This window comes from Aotus nancymaae, unplaced genomic scaffold, assembly GCF_030222135.1.
Source record: "Aotus nancymaae isolate 86718 unplaced genomic scaffold, 86718_ANA_hifiasm-v0.15.2.pri h1tg000010l, whole genome shotgun sequence".
Taxonomy (NCBI): domain Eukaryota; kingdom Metazoa; phylum Chordata; class Mammalia; order Primates; family Aotidae; genus Aotus; species Aotus nancymaae.
In genome coordinates, this window is record NW_026988421.1 from 45,226,623 (window position 1) to 45,244,505 (window position 17,883).

At 34.8% G+C, this 17,883-nt stretch overlaps 1 pseudogene; it reads right to left on the reverse strand.

Moving 5' to 3' along the window:
- Positions 1 to 16,529: 16,529 nt before the first annotated feature.
- On the reverse strand, positions 16,530 to 16,606 carry LOC135274123 (small nucleolar RNA U3; annotated as a pseudogene).
- Positions 16,607 to 17,883: the final 1,277 nt, after the last annotated feature.

Below are 17,883 nucleotides of genomic sequence, written 5' to 3' on the forward strand. Positions count from 1 at the left end.
GCACATTAAAGGCTATCTATACATGCTTACCTGATGCTCCGATAGTATGTTTCTTTCATGTCTGAGGTACATAATACATGCTTTTGAATGAACACAGCAGAATTATAGGTACTAAGATATCAAGTAACTAGGACACTGGTAATCAGGGTGAATTCTTAATAAGTTGTGACAAAAAATCTAAAAGCATGGACCTCTACAACCCTGAATAATTTATCCCAAATTTGATCTACCTTAAAGTTATTCTCAACACAATGACTTCCATCAAGTTCTGAGATTTGTGCTTTACAAATATCCCTTGTGCTACAGCATCTATCAGTTTTTATATTCCTGAATAGCTATAGTGATCTCTTCTCTTGTTTCTGATGTTTGATTATCAGTTTACTTCTATAAATACAGCATGTCTACATACTACCACAAACTCAATCATGTTGTAACTGAAGTGGTTGCTTAGCAGCCAAACAGCTATGGAACTAACAATTACACCAGGAACAATCAGCTTAATTTGGTCCTTTCTAGAACCTGCAGATTCTTCAGTAATTTGTATACAACCATCTGATCTGATCCGTGTTATAAAATAGATTGTACAGTCATTCACAGGTTTTAAAATCCAGCACTTTATAAATTTTCTATACCTATTATGTCAAATATAAAAATTATAAATTTGAACCAAAAGCTTTATGGGTAAAAGTGGTATAGAAAATTAATTTTTATTAGTGGAAAATTGCTTTAAGTAGATGAGAAGTATTTTCCTATGAATTGAGGTAATAACCAAATTGGAGAAATTTGAATTTCATTTTACCTGAGTATGCTTATTATAACAAACCTGGTTAAATTGCCCAGAAGGTATAAAAGAAATAATAGAATAAAAAAAATTACAACCAGTAAGAATGAAACATTCCATTTCCTAGAGTGGTTGTAATCTAATCTCCTTCAGTAAAAGAAAAAAAAAGTCTGACTCTCATTAAGGAATCACATAAAACTTAGAAAATATCATTTGAAGATAAATTTTAACTCTCTACGAGAACTCTTTAGAAAGTTTAATGAAAGCTTTATATTTCAAGGCATAAATATAGACTGAAATGGTTACTAAGGTATATTTATTAGATTTATTATTTCCTTTAAAGAACTCATGTAGCTGTCTAAAATTTATCAAATTGATGGATACCAAGAAAATAATCTGTGGTCTTAATTGCCAAGTTCCCAAAGCATAAAGAATGATACTAAGATCAGAGGGTAAAAGCCACTCCTTTGATCACAGAGTACAAACATTATAGAATCTTTGCTACCACACAAATACATCTATATGAGGAAATTTATTCACATAATGCACAACTGCATTGTTTTGAGTTTTTTCAGAGAAGTGAAAGTCCATGTTAACATTTAACTATAGCAATATTGATAAGCACTCTCTGCTTAAAAAAAATATATATATATGCAGGACCAAATAGTTACATCTCAGCTGTCTCCTTCAGGAAGTTCTGTAATTCTATGAACGTTTTAAATCTGGGGAAGAAATTATGTTTTTGCTTAGCTTGGGAAAATCTTGTGTTTTTGAAATTGATAGCCATAGATTTACCTGTGAACCCTGACTCTGAAATCCATATCTAAAGCCCAAGTTTCTGTCTTTGGTGAAACAAATATATGGATCAAACAAGCCACTGAACATCTCATCTTTTGGGGATCCCAAAAGCATCTCAAACTAAAGATGTCTAAAACGGAAGGCATTGCCATCTGTAACCCTACCCACATTTTGTTTTATTTATTCTTATAGATGATGCTACTGCTCCTTAGTAACCCAGAACAAGACTTTTGGAGCTATCCTAAATGGCTCTTTACCACCCAATTTCAATGCCTGCAAAAGTTGTATAACAAGACTAGTGATTATTTTAGTGATTGGATATTCTTCACATAGTAATTGAAGTTCTTTTCTTGTGCCTCGAAGTTATCAATAAAGCAAGGTATTACTGCAAAGCCATCAATTTTTTTTCAGGTGAGACCCTCAGTTTTCCCCTAGATTCAAGACATTTTACGTTGATGGTCTTTATCAGCCAGAGGTACAAGGAGCTGGGAGAAGGAGCGGGTGTTGTTTTCGGAGACATGCAGAATGTCTTAGTTTGGGCTACTATAACAAAATGCTATAGCCTAGATGGCTTATAAACAACAGAATTTTCTTTCTCACAGTTGTGAAGGCTGTAAGTCAGACTGAAGGTGCCAGAATAGTATGGTTCTGATGAAGGCTCTCTTTCTGGCTTGTAGACAGCACCTTCTCAACGTGTCCTCAGTTTTAAAGGTTCTGATGTTTTGTTAGTCACACTGTCCAATACAGTAGCTACTGTATTTAGCATGTGGAATGTGGCTAGCTCAAAATGAGTTATACGGTAAGCATAAAATGCACCCCAAATTTCAAAGATTTAGTATGGAAAAAGAAATGTAAAACGCCTTTTACAAATATTGATTACATGTTGAAATGATAATATTCAGACATATAGGGCTAAATAGGATATATTAAATTAATTATATCTATTTCTTCTTTTTTTAATGTGGCTACTAGATAATTAAAAATTACATTAATGACTCACATTTTATTATGTTGGCTTGCCATCTTTTCAGTATTCAATTTGTTTGCACACAAAAGGCTGAGCTAATTTAAGACATGTTATTGTAAAAAATGATTGGAAGGAACTAATGTATAATGAATTATAAGATGTGGGAAGGTGGTCTTCTGGTGGAATTATGAATAAGTACATGTCAGTGTTTTTACAAATATAGTGGATAACACGTTAATATGTAAAACAAAGGTTTTAGTATTCCTGTATTCTTGCTTTGTTTCTCTATCTAATTCAAACAGCAGTGGGACATATACTTAACCTCAGAGAAGTGATTACCCAGAGAATCAACAGAACAAAAGACTAAATATTTATTTCCGTGCTTCAAAAGCCTAGAATTGGCCAGTTACAGTGGCTCATGCCTGTAATCCCAGCATCTGGAGAGGCTGGGGCAGAAGGATTGTTTGAGCCTGGGAGTTCAAGACCAGACTAGGCAATACAGTGACAACCTCTCTCTAAAGAATATTTAAAAATTAGCCAGGCAAGGTGGCCCATGCCTGTAGTCCCAGCTGCTTGGGAAGCTGAGGTGGGTGAATAGCTTGAGCCTGGGAGGTGAAGGCTGCTGAGCCATGATCATGCCTGCCGTTGTACTCCAGTCTGGATGATGAGTGAAACTCTTTCTCAAAAAAGAAAAAAGAAAAGAAAAGAAAAAAAGCCTAGAGCTTGGGATATAACAAAAGATTTGGGAGGATACCTTATGCATTGACTAAATATATCTTTAAAACTAGATAGATAAAGCTAAATAAAGCTTTCCCAACTAAGGGTTAGTGGAAAAGAAGAGAGAAGAAGAATAAGAGAGTTTAGATAGCAGCCTGTCACTGAAAGAAAGGGACCTGTATCCTGCATTTCACATAGATCAGGAACCTGAAAGTGGGGAGGGAGAAATAAACTCACACTGGGGATCTGAGTCTAATGCATACAAGGTAGCAAGATTTCAGAGTTCTGACTTCAGCCCAAATGGCACTCATATTGTAGGTTACACATTACGAGGTGGTTTCAGTGGGAACATGGCTTTATTTAGTCCCAATGTATTTCCAGAGGCCCTAGAACATGGCATAGATCATCTGCATGTATCCTATCCCTGAAGAGGAACAAGGAAATAGCTGAAAGAGATCTCACCAAGGGAAGGGCTAGGAACAAGGGTGAGTGATGTCAAAGTAGCAACTAGTATGAACAGAGGGCCAAGAACAGTTTGGGGTTATGTACATTTCAGTGGAGCATGGAATAAAAAAGTCCAAATTCTACTCTTCTGACTGCTATGATCTAAAAGTTTGTATCCCCTCTAATATTCACATGTTGAATCCTAATCCCCAATGCAACAATATTAAGAGGTGAGGCCTTTAAGAAGTGATTAGGCCATGAAGGTGGAGCCCTCATGAATGGGATTAGTGCCCTTATAAAAGATGTTCACAGGACATAGCCCCTTTCATCATATGTGGACCCAGTAGAAAGGTCCCCACTATGAGAAAGTGGCCCTCATCAGACACTAGATCTGTTGATACCTTTATCTTGGGCTTCACAGCCTCCAGAACTACGAGAAATAAATTTCTGTTGCTTATGAGCTACCTAGTTTATGGTATTTTTTTAAAGCAGACTGAAATTAACTAGCACAGACTCCAAGAGTTGATTGTTATTTCAGGAGCTCCTGAAATAGACATGCAACTAGGGGAGAAAAAGAAAGAAGGGAAACTCTGAAACAGAAATTAGGTTGTTTGAGAAATATAAAAAAAGGTTATAGTTCTTGTATACCCTGAGTTTAATCTCATAAACTCACATCTTCTACATGATCGATGAAGTAGGGAGGAACATGAGCCAGTTTAAAATGCTGAAAGATTTGGGGAAGCTTTTATTTAGTTTATTTTATGAACATTTATCTCATCAGTCAGAAAAAGATTTCCAAATCATTTGTTAGTCTCTAATTTAATGAAGGCCAATCCTAGCAAGGTATTTAGTAGCCTCTCTTTGTCTGTTTCTTTTAACTATCATTTCATCGTTTGTACCAGTGTCTACTTTCTTTGAGCAGATTCAATGTACAATGTTTCTTACTTTTGTAACTCAACTTTTTACTATTAAAATTTCCAAATAAACAGAAAAATTAAAACACAAGTATAATGAACATGGTATAAATGTCATGTAGATTGAAAAATTAACACACTGATATATTTGTTTTATATCTTTCTCTATATAAGTATACATATTTTTCTGAAATATTTGAAAATTAACTGCAGTCAGGATGCTTTCACACTTAAATTCTTAAAAATAAGGGTATTCTGTTGTATAATTATAATACTATTAACACGTCTCAGAAAATTAACAAAAATCCCTTGCTATTATCTAATATTGAGTTCATATTCCAATTTTGTCACTTATGCCAAAGATGTGTTTTCTAGATCCTTTTTATCCCCAAATACTTCAATTTAGGTTCACATATTATGTGAGTTGTTACATCTCTTTGGGTTCTTTTACAGAATAGTTTTCTCTACACACACATCTTCTTTATGACGATATTCACTCTTTGAAAAGTCTAGATCAATTTTCACATAAAATGTTCTATATTCTGAATTTGTTTTATTCCTTCCTCATTGTATACTTTAACATGTTGCCCAACCTCTTGTATTTCCCGTAAATGAAGATTTAGATACAGAGGCTTGTTTAGAGTCAGAATTAACATTTGCGACAAGAACACATCATAGGTGATATTTTATTTTATTTCTTGTATTTCAAGTATTTCATATTGCATCATATCAGGACTGACATAACCTCAGGTTTTACCACCATTTTATTCCTAGGTTAAGGTAGTAACAATGAGATCTCTCCACTTTAAAGGCACAATTTCCACTGTGCAATGAGTAAGTCATCTATGGGATTATTTTAGACATCATCTAACTCCGTTCATTCTTTCTTCTTTCTCTGCTTTGGTTTCTAATCAGTTGCTTATCTTGAGGAAGATATTTCTTCTTCCTGAAGCTTCCTTTTTTTCCATTCATTCACTAAGAACAAATACAGTGTTGTTATAATGATTGAGTGAAGTAATGTATGTAAAATAGTTTTATAAATTGCAAACGTTGTAAATGTTATATTAAGAATACTTATGTTTATAGTGGGAAGAATAGGAAGCAAAATCACTTTTATCACCATTGTTGTAGTTTGAGTGTGCTCATTCCCCATAAGAAGAAAATGTGCATTTGACTACATAGTTTACTAAGGCATACTTATTCGTTTGCTAGGACTGGTGTAACCAAATATCACAGACAGGGTGACTTAAACAATATAAATTTATTTGCTCAGAGTGCTGGAGGCAAGTCTAAGATCAAGGTGTTGGGCAAAGACGGTTTCTTCTTCTGATGCCTCTTTCCTTGGTGCGCAACCAGCTGCCTTCCCACTGTGCCCTCAGATGGTCTTTCCTCTGTGTGTGCAACCCTGGTGTCTCTCTGAATTTTCTAATCTCTTCTTATAAAGACACTAATCAGATTGGATTAGGGCCCACCTTAAGGGCCCCATTTTAATTTAAAACCTCATTAAAGACCTTATTGTCATATAGTCACATTCTGAGGTACTGGGGCTTAGTACGTCAGCATGTGAATTTTGGGAGACACAATTCAGCCCATAAAAGCAAACATTATGTACATTAAGTGCATTTAAGTTGTAATATATATTTGTAATTCTGTTTCATCAAAGAAATAATCAACATTTCAATAATGCTAGTCAATATGCAATACCAAATCATGCCCTCCTTTGTCAAAGCCTTCCAATTCCTTCTGCTCTTGCTCAAACAAATACAAGCAAAGTCCTCTTTATGCCCCTCAGGCTCTCCTCAGTCTGCTCTCTTCTCACCTCTTCTCTCTGGATTTGTCTCCTACTATTCTATCTGTCACTTGATCTCTCCACTTCAGTGCCTGGAAACATTGTGACAGGTTTCCCACCTAAGTGTTATGCACCTGTTCTCCCTCTGCCTGTAATCTTTTTATCCCAATTTCTTTCCTTCCCTCAAATCTTTTCCACTTAAATATGACCTTTTCATGAGAACTTCCCTGCCCACTAATGTATAATCCCCCACTCTGACTTTCCTTACTTTTTTTTTCCTCTGTAGCATAGACAAAGACTAATATATCTTAAATTGTATTTACAGATCTTGTTTATTATTTGTGTTCCCACAAGTATACATACTAGATTTTGTTCTGCTTTATTGACTGAGATATCACCTCCATTGAGAACAGTGCCTGGCAAATTGCAGCGGTTCAATAAACATTTGGAATGAAATGAATGAAATAACATTAAGGCTCAATTTGAATTCATCTTTTAAATCCTCTTATTCTTACCATGAGGAAACGCAATACAGTGCTATTGTCAAGAGCACAGGCCTTGGAGGTAGAAAGAATTAGGCAAGAATGCTGGCTACACTGCCTGCCAATGGTTGTTCTTGGCCAAAAGTTTTTCCCATCTGAGTCTTAGGCTACTCAGTGAAATTAAATTAACCTTCTTAAAGAATAATGAGGTGAAATGCATTAAATAGTTAGCGTAGTGATCAATATATTGTAGTTCTAAACCCAAGTCTGGACTGAGAGTGTTAAAACTGATTAACCTGGTCTGCTTTGGGAAGCATGAAAGTGGTGGCTGTTGTAAATGCCAGATGATGCGCAGATTCAAAGACTCTGTCTTTATCAACCTCAGGTCAAATTATGTCCCATCCCACCCCCACCACCCCAGCCCCAGGCTTTCATTGCGTGGTGATCTTTGAAATCAGTAAAAGAAAATTGTGACAACTTATGTAGCTTATTTCATTTCAAAACTGAAATATGAATTTAAAAAATCAAGTAAGATTCTTCCCACTATCTTTCATGTCTTACCTGTTTTTGGTCATATTTTTTTTTATGATTTCACCATCCATTTTGCCATGCACTTTCAAAAGTTTCCCAGAGAATTATGAGTTGGAAGATATCCTTAAATTAGGTTATCTATGTTCTCGATTTTTACAAATGAGAGAGGTGAAGCCCAAACCAAGACTTGCTCAGAGACCCACATAGGTTTTAGAAGACCAGGAACAGATCTGAGATAGAGAAGAAAACAAATACACTAGAGTACAGAAGTTCTGAAAGGTAGGTGTTTTTCACTGAGTAAACTGCAGGTTGGCTGAGACGGTGTAACATGGCCACAAGGTCACATAACAGAAGGCTCTGTTCCTGAAAGCCCAGTTCTTTCCATTATACTACTTTGTGTCTTCTTTTTACTAATGAAGAATTCCAATCCCGGTAATGCTGATCTCTGGACTCCTGCTGAGAAGGTGCCTTGTGGCTTAATGGTCTCCTGGTAACAGCCAGTATGGACTAAATGGTGCTCTGTGAAGATTCCTCATGATTTAAATTGACTTGTGTTTGTGAGGCCACATTTGAATTTATAACCTAACAAACTGCCACAGTCTATTTTGAAAGAACACAATTCACACATGATTCACCCTCTCCTCACAATGCCTACAAAATAATCATTCTTCTAAGGCTTTTATATTTCCTGAGACGAGTTTTCTTCCTCTTGCTTTTTCCTGAATAAGGAAGTACTTATAATCTCACCTCTTAAATTACATTTTAAGGCCTCACAAACCATAGTAAAGGAAGGGACAGAGTCAGCACTAATTTCATAAACTATCTGTATGGGAATTAATTACAACCTGACTTATTTTTCTTTTAGAAAGAAGTTATAAAGGAATCCCATAAATTTTGAAGGAGGAATAAATTCTTTCTCAGGAGGGGTGAGGACTGTAGTAAAATGTTAAAATAGCACAAATTAAAGTTGACTGGAATCTCCTGTAAAATCAACCCAAGCCAAAAGGTAGTAAATATCACTGAAGTTAAAATCAGTATCTTTCCATTAATAAAACTGATTAAAATATTACATCTAAATATATAATCTGTGAAGCATACTGATTCATGATACACAAAAATTATACATGTCAAGCAGCAGCATTTTGCATTGATTTAATGTTTTCTCAAACTTTAAGAAGAGAAAGTATTCTTTTTTTCCGAATAAGCTAATACATCTTGGAAAAATCGTTAAATTAAGCTGTTATCTCAAAAGTCAGGTCACCTTACTTGTGACTATATGAAATAGAAAATATAAGTATTTCTTAGTATTTGTCCTATCAATATGTAAATAATTACAGTGTCATCTCCGTGCTTATTTGTCATTTTTTTCTCTCAACTTCTCAATATGTTATCTCTTCCTTCCACATGATCACTAGTTAGGAATTCAAGTTGACTTTGACTTTAAAAGAATTATCGTCTTTACATCTCCATTGCCAAGAATTGTACCATGCTTACAGCATATTCACTCAACTATATTTATTAATTGAAAAATCTTCAGAAAATTGAATCTACAAAAGTGGTATTTACAATGCCTTCTTAAATCAAATGATTATTTTGAAGTCAGTTGTTTGTCATTATTTAGGGCACTCTCCCCTCTGTGTTTTGTAAGTAACTCATTTTCAATTAAATCTTCATTAATTTAATGAACTGATCTTCAGTATAATATAAATATCAGAAGTATTCTTTTGATTCATTGACCTAAAAATGAACCTTATCTTTGCCACTAATTAGCATATTATTTGATTTCTCTGCATCTCAGTTTTCCCATCTACAAAATGGGGGACAGGTTGGGCATGGTGTTGCATGCCTGTAATCCCAGCACTTTGGGAGGTCAAGATGGAGGCAAGTGAATCACTTGAGATCAGGAGTTCGAGACCAGCCTGAGGAACATGGTGAAACCCTGTCTCTACAAAATATACAAAAATTAGCCAGGTGTAGTGGTATACACCTGTAGTCCCAGCTACTTGGGAGGCTCAAGTGGGAGAATTACTTGAGCCTGGGAGGTCAAGGCTGCAATGAGCCACAATCATGACACTGCCCTTTAGCCTAGTGACAGAGTGAAACTCTGTCTCAAAAAAAAAAAAAAAAAAAAATGGGGACAATATTTGTACTAATCCTCATAAAAATGTTGAAAACATTGTATGACTTAATTCATTGAAAGCATTTGGAGCAATAATAGAAAATTTTTTAAAGCAATTAATGTTTATCACAATAATGGTTATGATTACGATTATTATTGTTATTTGAGATGGAGTCTTGCTCTGTCACCAGGCTGGGAGTGCAGTGACACCATCTTTGCTCACTGCAACCTCTGCCTCCCGGGTTCAAGCGATTGTTTTGCCTCAGCCTCAGAGTAGCTGAAACTACAGGCATGTGCCACCATGCCCAGCTAATTTTTGTATTTTTAGTAGAGACAGGGTTTCACCGTATTGGCCAGGATGGTCTCGATTTCTTGACCTCGTGATCTGCCCGCCTCAGCCTCCCAAAGTGCTGAGATTACAGGTGTGAGCCACCGCAACCAGCCATGAATACTATTTTTATTTACTAATATTTTGATTTTGGATAAGTCAATCATATCTTTGGACCTCAGCTATATCATCTATTTAAAATATAGTGATTGGGTTAAATTGTCATTAATATCATTTCTAACTCTAAAAGTTAATAGTTATATGACTCTAAAGAAAGTTATTCATGACCTGAAGGATTTATTACATAAATTCTATTCATATATGAGTACAGTAACTCCCGTTCCCCCACTATTAAAAATAAACAGTGATAGAAATGTTCTAAAATAGTGGGAAGTGCACCAGAGAATTTGGGGAGGGATGCACTTAGCTTTAGTTTTGATCCCTACAATAGCTATTTTGTCATTTTGTCAAGTTACATATATATGACCTATAATTCTCTATTACAAGCGCAATACAAGATGTAAAGGCCAATCTATCACTTAATATCTATTAAAAAGTGAGCAATATAATGATTTTAACACATTTCACAGACCACCCACGAGATTCCAAGAATACTAGTTTTCTACAAACTTCCACAGTATATTCTCTAGCAACTGGCTGCCACAGTCAGTACTTCAAATGTTACCAATCAGTCTTAAAATACAAGATATAATGCTGATTATGAACTATACTATGTTCCTCCAGAAAAACTTCTTTTAAAGTTACCATAAAGAGAAAAAGAGAGGTGTCCCAGAGCATTTTTCAGCACTTGGTAGACAAAAATACAAGACACAAATTATGTAACCTACAGCAAGTTCTTTGGCTAAGTTTGTAACATTGGGTAACCTCTAATTTGCATGTGCTTTCTTTGGATTTTTTAAAAGTCTGTCCAACTTGGTCTGGTTTTGGAACATCGACTTTGGAGATCAAATAGTCCTTTTGAAATTTTGACAAGTTCTACCAATTGACTCTGAAGGATTGGAGCCGTACTTTCACACCTACCTTTGTTTTTTCAAACAAACGCCCTTCTGTAAACTAGGGATTTATGGTGAATGATCTCAATGTCTTCTTCCTCTGCCTCATTTGATCCAAGATCTAAAAGTACTAAGTGATGTGGTAAGCTATGAGGGCTAACCACATCACTTAGTACTTTTAGATCTTTATGGAATCCATAAAAATATTTCATACCCTTAAGTAGGCAAAGTCAATGACTGTGGTTTAGAACTCTCAGCAAAATATGATTTGGCAACATTGTTATTTTGAAATGTTTAATATTGTCTACTCTAGCTTGCTTTTTGGTTAATTTTTTATATTCACGGTATGTCTTTCTGTCCTGCAACGACTTAAGTATATATAAATTTATTTATTTTATTTGAGGTTGCCAAGATGTGTATACTAAATAGTTTGTTGATAAACTTTTAAAATTTATAAAGTTCTTTTGTATATTTTCTGTTGGGCAAATTAGTCGAAGAAAGAACGTGTTTTCTTCTGAATATAAAGTAAAACTATACTCATTTACGTTTAGATAGACACAAAGGAAAACTGGATATTTCATTTCATGATGAGATGGTTTTTTTCTTTCTAAATAACTTCTGAATTTATATTAAATATTTTATAACTACATTAGCAAATACACAAAATTCAGTATCCTCCTGTTTCCTGTACTATCCATTTTTAGAACAATAATTAAATGTTTAAAGAAATGAAGAAAATCCATATTTGTTACTGATGAAGTAGTCTATTACAACTTTTTGTAGAATCATATAAATGACCTCAATCACATTACTTCATCCAGCTAAACACATATCTTTTTCTAAAGACTAAACGTATTTCTGAGGGTAGGCATTATAAGATTAATTTTCCCAGATATGTATACTGTTATTTTGAAAGCTAAAACTACTTTGGATATATTGCCAATAGTATTCATAGCATTTTAGTGAAGTATATTCTTGAATAAAATTTTATAAAACTTGGTGTTATCCATTTTACTAGAGCAGTACTAAATAAATTTAATTTATATGAAAGTACTAGCTTGGAAATAGACAAAATATTTTATAAATATATTTTACACACAACTTTGTTTTTAACTTTTAGGTTTGGGGATGCATGTGAAGGTTTGTTACCTAGGTAAACTCATGTCACAGGGGTGTTTTGATATCTATTAGGTACTGGGCTTAATACCTGGCTGATGAGATAACCTGCTCAACGCCCTCCACCCTCAAGTAAACCTCAGTGTCTCTTGTTTTCTTCTTTGTGTTTAGAAGTTCTCATCATTTAGCTCCCACTTAGGAGTAAGAACATATGGTATTTGATTTTCTGTTCCTGTGTTAGTTTGCTAACGATAATAGCCTCCAACTCCATTCATATTCCTGCAAAAAACATGATCTTGTTCTTTTTCATGGCTACATAGTATTCCATGGTGTATAGGTATCACATTTTCTTTATTCAGTCTGTCATTAATGGGCATTTAGGTTGAATCTATGTCTTAATTATTGTGACTAGTGCTACAATGAACATTGTTTCCCCATCCAAATGGTTTCATAGGACTTCTTATTTATCTGTGAGACTGCAATGCACTGTGAGTCCATCCCAGAGTCCCTGAATAGTTCATCATACCCTAGACATCCTCTGCTTCAGTCTCTCTGAACAAAACTAACCCGTCCGAGATCCCATTATTTTAGGGTTTCATCCTGCCAAAGTAGTTATGAGTGACTGTGTTGCACTCATAAATAACACATGCATCTTTTCAGATTTCTAAAGTCAATGTCTTCATTTAGAAGTGGACATAAATTTCAGATCCTTTTCATGTCAGTTGGTAAGAGTTTTGAGCAGGTAAGCTGTTTGTTATTTTTAGAATTGCATTCTGTTATTAAACCACCTGCCATTTGTTATGCATTGATCTACTCTGGAAAGAACTGGCATAAATACAGTATAGAGGGTAGGATGGTTTTCCAGAACTATTTGGCTACACTATCCAACTAATTGATGTCTGAATAACAGGAGGCACCCCTCACATGGACTTTGGACTTGGCCCATGTTTACCCAAGGGTTTCTCTCTTTCAGGGGGGAAAAGAATGATATATACATGGCTGATACTTCAGTGAAAAACCAGCCTGTCTAGCCAGTCATTTAGTGAAGTATGCTGTTGAAGCAGTGAGGAGACTTCCAGGTATCCACTGGTCTAACCTTATGTAAGCAGTGAATCTACTTTTGGCCAGTCAGTGCCAAAATGGCCAGAAGGTACTGGATGCTATCTCTTTCATAGAATCTGATTTGTATACAAAATTAAAAAGACATACACAGAGGTTATTAATCTCAATCTCTTTTAAGATTTTGAGATAATAAGGGTAGGTATATATTTTTAAGAAAAACTGAACTTGAAAAGAGAGTGGGACATTAGGAAAAAAGAAAGCCCTTCAAATAGAGCACAAACAGACTTAGTTATTACAGGTTTCACATTCTGTTTTGGGTTCCACTGCCATGACCATCCAAATGTCCCTATAAATACTCAGCATGCCATTTTCTTTATAAAACTCTTCCCTATAGCTCAGAACATCTTTTCCTTTTATTTTAAGACCAGTGTTCTGAAATAGCTAAATATTATTCTCTTAAAATACTCCTCATCTTAACAAGGTGATTGTTAAGATAACTTCGCAGTTGTCCACATAGAAACAAGCTAAATCATTATGAATGATTTCAGATCGGGGATATTGAGTCTGTAGCTCAATTACATTGGGATTGCCTTAGAAAGGAAATGGATGGATTTCCCCTTTCCAAAGAGTCTCTAAATTTATATTTTATAACTATATTGGAAAATACACACAATTTAACTCCATTTTCTGTCTTCATATTTTGCCATCCCATATCCCGTTACCCACCACACTAACCTTCCTTCCTTATCAAATGAGTTTCTAGTTTCTCTAGATAAATTACCTTCTAGATTTGTTCTCATTCCCCTTCGTACCAGTTTCTACTTCCTTCAATTGAAGTCTATCCCAAAGGCCATAAAACTTTCTTGATGATCACTGCTCTCACAAGCCTTTCCATTTCCAAATATCTATGCTGTTATAATCCAGCCCATGCGGGTCAGCCTTTGCCAATGGATTGCTTTGTAATAATAAGATAACAGCTACCTAGTTGTGAGCTTTCTTTGTTGAAGACACTGTTGATGTGTTAAACAAACTATTTAATCCTTCCTGTAATCATATGAGGCAGACGTTTTTGAGAAAAGGGACAGAGACTGGAGTCCTCCATAGCAGTCAGGGACAGACTCATGTGCTTGGCCCTCATGCTCTCTGTCACAATCCTCATCCTCTTTCGATATTATATCATCCATAGCACTCAGCAGAAAATTGAAAACTGTGTGTGTGTGTTAATAAAAAATAGTGGCTGACTTGATATCAACATTGCATACCAATTTTACTTGGAGATGCAGATTTTTATGTTCTTTCGACCTTGACATCTGAAAAGAAATTAAACAAAAAAAAAGTAACCATAAAAAGTATACTGAAATTCTCCACATCATTATATTTGCATGATACCTTAGCATTCCCAGAATAGCCAAAATAGTTAATATTTGAATTTCAAGGCATTTCTACTTTTAGCCTATATTACAGATACAATTTTTACATTAAGTTTGAACTCCTTCTTTTATCTTTAGCAAGAATTCAAAAGGGTTCAGGATGAGGAAAAAAACAGAAATGATGAGAAGATAATTGCATGCTCAACGCCACTAGAACAATTGCTGCAAGACCTGATAGAGTGAAAAGGATGTCATGAATCATGAGGTGAAAAACAGCCTCAGAGTTAAGTGGCTAACCACAAAAACTGCGTGTAAACCAATTAGCCAATGAGAGAGACACAGAATCCACAAATGCATGGCATGCATTTTTTTTTTAAACCACTTACCTGGGAAGGAGAGATAGTAATTGCAAAAATGAGATTATGAAAGTGCTTACTCTGTGACCATATCAGGAGATGCTGGCAAGGTGCTAACTGTGCCAAGAATAAAATGTAAAAATTAAAAAGTGGGTGATTATGTACTCCAGACAAATATCCAGCTTACCGACTAGCCTTAAAATAATTTCCTTGCCCAATTTAGGTCCAGAAGTATTTTCAGTGCTGTGATAGTATAAAAAACAAAGCAAAACAAAACAATATTTCTTCCTTTCATTCATCCTTTTCTTCTCCTCCTCCTGACTCGTGCCAGCCCTCGCCAATGAATGCCGGGAGAGAATGGGTATGTAACATGGAAGTGGGCTGTTGGTAATAAGAAGGAATTCTGTGAATCTGTTCTATATGAACATTTTTCAGGTAGATGGTCAAAGACTTTATATGATGTCAGGGATTCAAATCTTTGACTTTTTAAATATGTCATATGCACTGTTGAGTTTATTAGAAAACTAATGAAGTCATCATACCTTAATAAGAGAATGAACACAATTTACTATTATATCAACATAGCAACTGCTAACATAAAATCTACCCCTTTGACCCTATTTTTACAAACCCAATACCATTTAAAGAATGATTGAATTAATATTTCCCGTTTCTTTAAAAAATATTTTAAAACACAGTTGGCTCTCACTTTTTTTTTTTTTTTTTTCTTTTTTTATTGCATTTTAGGTTTTGGGGTACATGTGAAGAACATGCAAGGTTGTTGCACAGGTGCACACCTGGCAGTATGATTTGCTGCCTCCCTCCCCTTCACCTATATCTGGCATTTCTCCCCATGCTATCCCTCCCCAACTCCCCACCCGCCCACTATCCCCCCTCCCCCCAACAGACCCCCGTGTATAGTGCTCCCCTCCCTGTGTCCATGTGTTCTCCTTGTTCAACACCCGCCTATGAGTGAGAACATGTGGTGTTTGATTTTGTGTTCTTGTGTCAGTTTGCTGAGAATGATGTTTTCCAGGTTCATCCATGTCCCTACGAAGGATGTGAACTCCTCCTTTTTAATGGCTGCATAATATTCCATGGTGTATATGTGCCACATTTTTCCTGTCCAGTCTATCATCGATGGGCATTTGGGCTGGTTCCAGGTCTTTGCTATTGTAAACTGTGCTGCAATGAACATTCGTGTGCATGTGTCCTTATAGTAGAACGATTTATAATCCTTTGGATATATGCCCAGTAATGGGATTGCTGGGTCAAATGGAATTTCTATTTCTAGGTCCTTGAGGAATCGCCACACTGTTTTCCACAGTGGTTGAACTAATTTACACTCCCACCAACAGTGTAAAAGTGTTCCTATTTCTCCACATCCTCTCCAGCATCTGTTGTCTCCAGATTTTTTAATGATCGCCATTCTAACTGGCGTGAGATGGTATCTCAATGTAGTTTTGATTTGCATTTCTCTAATGACCAGTGATGATGAGCATTTTTTCATATGTTTGTTGGCCTCATGTATGTCTTCTTTTGTAAAGTATCTGTTCATATCCTTCGCCCATTTTTGAATGGGCTTGTTTGTTTTTTTCTTGTAAATCTTTTTTAGTTCATTGTAAATTCTGGATATCAGCCCTTTGTCAGACGGGTAGGCTGCAAAAATTTTTTCCCATTCTGTTGGTTGCCGATTCACTCTATTGACTGTTTCTTTTGCCGTGCAAAAGCTGTGGAGTTTGATTATGCGGTGCTCTACACGTTCAGAGAAACTTCTCTAGTAACGAACTATAGAAATGATCCCTGAAAGTATAGTCTTGGCTCTCACTTTTTATAGCATTTTATTTTTTGGCTTGACAAAATTCCACTCTTGCAATAGCCAATTATATGACATTTTCAAATATTGTTCCAAAAGGAAATTCCAAAGTGTTGGAAAACCATTCGTTCTAGTTATTTAGCTACACACTGCGATTTTTTTTAATGGAGGAATTATATAGAAATATATGTTTATGAATTACCTCAAATACACACAATACTATAGTAGGTTTTATATGTTGATTAGTACCCAAGAAAATTTTCCTTTTAGTATTCATCTGTAATAGTGTTGTCTTAAGTTACTAGCTGTATATATGACAAAGAGTACAAGAAGTAGAACTTAAATATATATTCAATCTAAACTATATTTTTACTTTTAATTTCAATCTGACTTAGACAACTTAGTCATTTGATTTACAAATAATTCCACATGAGAAACTCTTTAGATATAATTTACCACAAACGGAAATGACCAACTATGTGTTTTTAAAATGTATGCATAAATTTCTGTGTTGAAAAATTAAGTTATATTTTAAGCCACTTATGAAAAATGTAAAATATGATTTTGCATTAGAAGATCTGTCTGCTTGCTTTTTGTTATTTTGGAATCATACCATGTGAGAAACATTAAGTGCAAGTAATTTTTTGAGGAAATAAGTAAAAATAAGTTCAAAAAGCATTTTCAATATAAATACAGAAGGTCGCCAATTTATAAGTATGTTGATAAAGTTCATTTGTAAGTTAACAATGTGGAAGTTGGTACACAGCAAAGTTGGCTAAAAATGCTAAGTTTGACACATTAGAACTAATAGTAAAAAAAGGACATTTTAAAGTACTGTTTAACTTTTTTTTTCTAATTTGTGAACTTCTTAATTTGTAAACTTCTTAGTTATTTCATGTAATAAATGTTTTAAAATTTATTTCAACATTATTGATAATTTTTTAAAAATCTTACAAACATTACCTATACTGTGATGACATTTGTGTAAAAAAAGGTAAATTAAAACAAAACTATATACTTATTTACCACATGAAGAGTCTTCAAAAACTCATTAAATTGTATATTATTTTTTAAATTACACACAGAGCTTAAAAATCTTTTGCACCAAAATAAACTCATGCCAACTAATTATAACATATCTGAACAGGATCTAGTTTGAAGGACTAAGATCCTGTTAGTGCTTTTTTCACACCGATGTGAAAAAAGTGTGAAAAGCCCCTATCAGAACATAAGTTATGTTCTGATATCACAACATAAATTATGCTAAAATGGAAGCAAGA